The sequence below is a fragment of the Lissotriton vulgaris genome, unplaced genomic scaffold (genome assembly GCF_964263255.1).
Source record: "Lissotriton vulgaris unplaced genomic scaffold, aLisVul1.2 SCAFFOLD_3016, whole genome shotgun sequence".
NCBI classification, from domain to species: Eukaryota; Metazoa; Chordata; class Amphibia; order Caudata; family Salamandridae; genus Lissotriton; species Lissotriton vulgaris.
The window spans coordinates 206,602-213,931 of NW_028246033.1; the positions used below are offsets into that span (position 1 = coordinate 206,602).

At 49.5% G+C, this 7,330-nt stretch overlaps 1 protein-coding gene across 2 annotated transcripts in view; it reads right to left on the reverse strand.

Moving 5' to 3' along the window:
- Window positions 1-6,674, reverse strand: part of LOC147666163 (endonuclease domain-containing 1 protein-like) — a 57,677-nt gene extending 51,003 nt beyond the window's left edge. Inside the window, exon 1 of one of the 2 annotated variants that reach the window (XM_086949254.1) lies at window positions 6,621-6,674. The gene's annotated coding sequence lies outside the window, so the exon portion shown is untranslated. Of the gene's footprint in view, window positions 1-6,574 lie in introns of both variants that reach the window. The other variant, XM_086949255.1, reaches the window with a different exon arrangement.
- Between the last annotated feature and the right edge of the window lie 656 nt (window positions 6,675-7,330).

The following is a 7,330-nucleotide window of genomic DNA, read 5'->3' on the forward strand; positions in this document are numbered from 1 at the left end:
GGCACAGCGTTGACCATCCTACAGAACAGTAGGAAATACACTGCATCACTGGCAGAGCGATGACCGTCCCACGCCACACAAGGAAACACACTACATCACTAACAGAGCGATGACCATTCCACGCCAGACAAGGAAACACACTGCATCGCTGGCAGAGCGATGACCATCCCACGCCACCGAAGGAAACACACTGCATCACTGGCAGAGCAATGAGTATCACACGCCAACGAAGGAAACACACTGCATCACTGGCAGAGCAATGACCATCCCACGCCCCCGAAGGAAACACACTGCATCACTGCAAGAGCGATGACCATCCTACACAACACAAGGAAATACACTGCATCACTGACAGAGCGATGACCGTCCCACGCCACAAAAGGAAACACACTGCATCACTGGCAGAGCATTGACCATCCCACGCCACCGAAGTAAACACACTGCACCACTGGCAGAGAAATGACCACACCACCAAAGGAAACACACTGCATCACTGGCAGAGCAATGACCATCCAACGCCACCGAAGGAAACACACTGCATCACTGGCAGAGCAATGACCATCCCTATCCACCGAAGGAAACACACTGCATCACTGGCAGAGCAATGACCATCCCACGCCACCGAAGGAAACACACTGCATCACTGGCAGAGCAATGACCATCCCACGCCACACTAGAAAACACACTGCATCACTTGACAGAGCGATGAACGTCCTACACAACACAAGGAAACACACTGCATCACTGGCAGAGCGATGACCGTCCCATGCCACACACGGAAACACACTGCATCACTGGCAGAGCAATGACCATCCCACGCCACCGAAGGAAACACACTGCATCACTGGCAGAGCAATGACCATCCCACGCCACCGAAGGAAACACACTGCATCACTGGCAGAGCAATGACCATCCCACGCCACCGAAGGAAACACACTGCATCACCGGCAGAGCAATGACCATCACACGCCACCGAAGGAAACACACTGCATCACTGGCAGAGCAATGACCGTCCCACGCCACACAAGGAGACACACTGCATCACTGGCAGAGCGATGACCGTCCCACGCCACTCAAAGAAACACACCGCATCACTGAGAGAGCGATGACCGTCCCACGCCACACAAGGAAACACACTGCATCACTGGCAGAGCGATGACCGTCCCACGCCACACAAGGAAACACACTGCATCACTGGCAGAGCGATGACCGTCCCACGCCACACAAGGAGACACACTGCACCACTGGCAGAACGATGACCATCCCACGCCACACAAAGAAACACACCGCATCACTGACAGAGCGATGACCGTCCCACGCCACACAAGGAAACACACTGCATCACTGAGAGTGCGATGACCATCCCACTCCACACAAAGAAGCACACTGCATCACTGACAGAGTGATGAGCGTTAAAGCAATATGAAGTGTGCGCACTCCTGTTTTTTGCAAAGTTTTCTTAAGTAATAAAGTTTCACTAGAGAATGCGTGCAACCCAGTGACAAGGTAGCCAACCTAGTTCAATGCCAAATTCTTCTGGTGGAAAACCACCGGAGATGAAGAGTCACTCGTAGGCGAGTCAACGCAGCAATGCGGAAATTCAGCGAACAAAGTGGAGTAGGTTTTATTAGGCATGGCTTGCTACACGCCAAGTCCATTGGGTGCTGGGAATCTGATGGAGTGCATCTGTCCAAGGTGGGTATGGCGATCTTCCTATTAGACTTGGGTGAGGCGCTAGAAGCAGCCGGGTGTAGATGAAGAAGGACTAAGGCTAGGTAGTGGGGGCCCTGGGCGCAGCGGGTGCCACGCCCAAGGCTGTGGATAAAGTGCAAGGCGACCCCCCCCCACATGCAGAACAGGCACAGGAACAGGACCTGAAGCCCCAGTGCAAAGGCACAGCTGAGTCATATTAAGCCGAGGGGCCCTTCTCGGGGACTTGGTTCAACGGCACCCCGTTAGTCCTTAGGGCGGTTGTAAGCCTGAACAACCGGGGGTTTGCTAATAAACGCCCCGCCTGGATGGGCAAGGTGTGAGTTGACTCTCCCTTGTCTGGAGGGTGGGGCAGGTGGACGTTAGGTACACCGGTGGGAGGCTGGTGCCTCCCAGAATCGACACCTGGCCAGGGCCAGGGTGTCCGTGCAATTGGCTCAACCTCAGGCGCCCTGCAACAAGGGGTTGCGGGGCGAGGGGGGTCGCCCGTCAGTTAACCCGCTCTGTTATTTGTATCCTCAAATAAACCTGCAACTTCTTATTCCCAAACTCACTTGTCTGTGTTTCATTTGGGTGGTGAGGGTTGTGGGGCGAGGTGTGCCGATGCAACTACTATGAAGGATGCCCGAGGTCCCTGCAAGGGACCCCCATGGGAGGGCAAACCCCGTAGTAGGGCGCAGGGAACCGAGGCCAGCCCGTGGGAGGGAAGAGGCGGGGGAGGCGGGACACGTAGGTCAGGCCACCCCCCTTTCTCTGGGAGTTTATATGGGAGCTCCGCCCTCCCCGCGCCCTCTTTGCTGTTGTCCCCCCACCACTGCGGTCGCCAGGCTGCTCCTCGCCAGCCTCAGGCCCGTTAGCCCCCCTCTAGGCCCTCTCCCTCTCCCCCACGACTCCGGATGCGAGGCCCGAATTCCAGCTCCCCTCCCTACCGCTCACACGCTGGAAGGGGGGAAGTGGTGAGGGGAGAATATTAATGTTGTATTTTGTTTTTCAGGTTGCAGGAGGTGTTACAAGGCGACCCCCCCCACATGCAGAACAGGCGCAGGAACAGGACCTGAAGCCCCAGTGCAAAGGCACAGCTGAGTCATATTAAGCCGAGGGGCCCTTCTCGGGGACTTGGTTCAACGGCACCCCGTTAGTCCTTAGGGCGGTTGTAAGCCTGAACAACCGGGGGTTTGCTAATAAACGCCCCGCCTGGATGGGCAAGGTGTGAGTTGACTCTCCCTTGTCTGGAGGGTGGGGCAGGTGGACGTTAGGTACACCGGTGGGAGGCTGGTGCCTCCCAGAATCGACACCTGGCCAGGGCCAGGGTGTCCGTGCAATTGGCTCAACCTCAGGCGCCCTGCAACAAGGGGTTGCGGGGCGAGGGGGGTCGCCCATCAGTTAACCCGCTCTGTTATTTGTATCCTCAAATAAACCTGCAACTTCTTATTCCCAAACTCACTTGTCTGTGTTTCATTTGGGTGGTGAGGGTTGTGGGGCGAGGTGTGCCGATGCAACTACTATGCTTGGAGCAGTAAACAGCGGCTTGTGTCACTCAAGGATGCAAGCCTCCTATTTGCGTTTCTGCACAAAGGCAGTGATTGGATCCCATGCTTGGGACTTTACCCAATCCCAGGTCACCTCTCCTCGGATATCCTCGGATATCTGGCGTGTTCCTGTCTGTCACACTTTCTGTCGCGAGAAGCCCCTGCTGGATCCAGGGTGCATCCCAGGGCACTGTGAGGGTGTCACACAGAAGACACCTCCCCACATCTGGCACGCTCCAAGGAGATTAAAATGGACGTCACAGACAAATATTTATTTAGTTTTTAGAGACAGACGAAGGGTTAGAATTTTATACAAACTCGACCCTTCCAGAAGCTGACCTGCCCTGGTCACACCGCACGGTAGGGGGCACCTGAAGACACAGAGCCGCCTAGTGGGGGCTGTGGTGTGGACACCCTTTAAAAGTAACCTATTCCCGCCACTCACAGCTCAAACTAGACCATTAATTGTTTAGTTTGGTGACCCTGCAGCAGAAAATAAAGGGGCAGTGGAGACGATGCCAGTGTAATGTGCTGCGCAGCCTGGCACGGTCATTAATGAAAAGATGCAGACAAAATGTGTGACCTTGACCCCGAGAGGAAATGTTTACTTTTGTATTTAATAAAAGTTCTGGATAAAGAATATTCTAAATACTGATTCCCATATTCATAATTCACAAACAAAATGAATCCACATAAATAAATCTGATTTTACACCAGAGAGTGATTTAATCAGCTCTTAAAATTTACCGTACTTGATAATATTTGAAAACAAAAAAACAGAAAAGAAGAGAACACCTTTTGAAAGCTCCCATGAATAGTCACATTTTGTACACATATAAAGGGATTTGGTTGTATAAGTGTCTGAAAATATATACAGCCCACTTTTTTGCCAATCAAACTAACCAAGCTTTTGGAATGCCCACATTATAGTACCACCTAAAAGAAAACATTTTAAAAAACCTGAAGAGAGACTCAGCAATAACAATCACAAAATGTGATGGTCAAAGTTACAATAAGACAAGCAGACTTTGTCCTATATATTATTTCATGTGAAGAGAGAGCGCCCCGAGGAAGGGGGGACAGGGGTCTGGCACATTTGGTCTGTCCCCCCCCCCCCCTCCCCTTGACAGCGCCTTTGCAGTCCCTTGAGGTTGAAACACTCTGGACTTGTTCATTTAGGAGATAATTAACTCAGCCGGGTTATCTCCTACCCAAACTATTAACAGCTGTTAATTGCCAGCACTGCAATTATGGACCCCCGCCAACGGCTGGGGCATATAAGGGAAATGTGTATTAACAGCGTTTAATGACTGGCAGCCAACTGGCAATAATTAAATAATTAATTAGCCTAACTTAGATAAATCCTGAAACTTGGAAGTGTTGACGGCCAAGAACACCAGCCAGTAGGAACAATCTCGCTCTAAGCAGAGCCGTAATTTGGGGGAAATGTACCAATCACAGGCTGCAGAGATCAGAGAAGTTCCTGGTGTGGCGGAGTGCTGAGTGGTTTCAAAACAACAGGTACACTAATTAAATGTGGAAAGTTTACCTTATGAGGCACACAGTTCAATTACAGACTTCGCAGGGTGAGTTTGGTTTCCCCTGCATTGTACAACCTACAGCACAAGCGAATAGCACTGAGGCGATCACACCAGTAAGAAAGTTACACCTGGTGCAGTAACATCTATGGAGAAGAATACCAAATAGACTACAGGCTTTAGGGCTTGGCTTGGACTCCAATCTGTGTCCCTGCTTTAACATCCCATGAATAAAACTAGAAGAAAGACTTATTTTACCACAGAGAGCGGTACTCGCCTCACCTTTGGTAGCCGCAGAGATCAGTACTCACTCACACCTAAACAGAGACTTATTATTTCACCACATTGAGCGGCACTCACCCACACCTTAACAAAGACTTATTTTACAACAGGGAGTGGTGCTCACACCTTATCAAAGACTTCTTTTACAACAGGGAGTGGTACTCACCCACACCTTAACAAAGACTTCTTTTACTACAGAGAGCAGCACTCACCCACACCTTAACAAAGACTTTTTTTACTACAGAGAGCAGTACTCACCCACACCTTAACAAAGACTTCTTTTACCACAGAGAGCAGTACTCACCCACACCTTAACAAAGACCTCTTTTACCACAGAGAGCGGTACCCACCCACACCTTAACAAAGACTTCTTTTACCACAGAGCGCGGTACCCACCCACACCTTAACAAAGACTTTTATTACCACGGAGACAGAGAGCGGTACTCACCCACACCTTAACAAAGACTTCTTTCACTACAGAGAGCAGTACTCGCCTACACCTTCATAAAGACTTTGGTAGCCGCAGAGATCAGTACTCACTCACACCTAAACAAAGACTTATTATTTCACCACATTGAGCGGCACTCACCCACACCTTAACAAAGACTTATTTTACAACAGGGAGTGGTGCTCACTCACACCTTATCAAAGGCTTCTTTTACAACAGGGAGTGGTACTCACCCACACCTTAACAAAGACTTCTTTTACTACAGAGAGCAGTACTCACCCACACCTTAACAAAGACTTTTTTTACTACAGAGAGCAGTACTCACCCACACCTTAACAAAGACCTCTTTTACCACAGAGAGCGGTACCCACCCACACCTTAACAAAGACTTCTTTTACCACAGAGAGCGGTACCCACCCACACCTTAACAAAGACTTCTTTTACCACAGAGAGCGGTACCCACCCATACCTTAACAAAGACTTATTTTACCACAGAGAGCAGTACTCACCCACACCTTAACAAAGACTTATTTTACCACAAGGAGCGATGCTCACCAACACCTTAACAAAGACTTCTTTTACCACAGGGAGCGGTACTCACCCACACCTTAACAAAGACTTATTTTACCACAGAGAGCAGTACTCACCCACACCTTAACAAAGACTTATTTTACCACAAGGAGCGATGCTCACCAACACCTTAACAAAGACTTCTTTTACCACAGGGAGCGGTACTCACCCACACCTTAACAAAGACTTCTTTTACCACAGAGAGCAGTACTCACCCACACCTTAACAAAGACTTTTATTACCACAGAGACAGAGAGCGGTACTCACCCACACCTTAACAAAGACTTCTTTCACTACAGAGAGTGGTGCTCACTCACACCTTAACAAAGACATCTTTTACCACAGTGAGCGGTGCTCACCCACACCTTAACAAAGACTTCTTTTACCAAAGAGAGCGGTACTCACCCACACCTTAACAAAAAATTATTTTACCACAGAGAGCGGCACTCACTCACACCTTAACAAAGACTTCTTTCACTACAGAGAGCAGTACTCGCCCAAATCTCAACAAAGACTTCTTGTCCCACAGAGAGCGGTACTCACCCACACCTTCTGCGTCTCCAAGTAAAGATGTTTCCTGAGTTCCTAAGTGTACTGTATTTATACAGTGCCATATCTGGATACCATCCTTACCCAAACATGCCCTGGCGGTCTGGGTGATAACAGGGTGCTATCACAGAGCCATTAGTAAATTTTCCATATCAAACAACTTCTTAGGAAAATCACTTCGATCAGAAGAAGGACCTTTGGAATTCCAGATATGCTTCCGCCTACACAGGAGTGAGGACAGCAGAGTTACCAGCACAAGGCAATCTGAGCAAACAGAGCTAGGCAGAACTTCGTGTAAAGCATGGAGGTGGGCGAGCCAGCAACCTAGCAGGGAGAGCCGAGCCGGAGCCGAGCCAAGGGGTCAAACTGAGCTCAAAGTGCCCCTGCCCCAGCTGAGCCAGCAAAATATTGGGGAAGTAAATCGTGCACCAAATATCCTGTAATCACAGAACAAGCAGGTTTCCCATTTCGAAAACAGTTTTCCTTTTAATGCACAAGAGAGGATTTTATGTAGCGCATAAACTAAACTGATGCAGTTCAAGGCGCTGTAAAAAAATGCGCTGACGAAGGGGAACGGGGCAGAGTAAAATAACATAATAGCTTAGTATATATCACACAGGTTGTTCAACCGAGGGGCGAAAGGATGTATGAGTGGTCTTGGAGAATCTTTCTGTACAGTTTCCTGAAACAATATTCAAATTGCA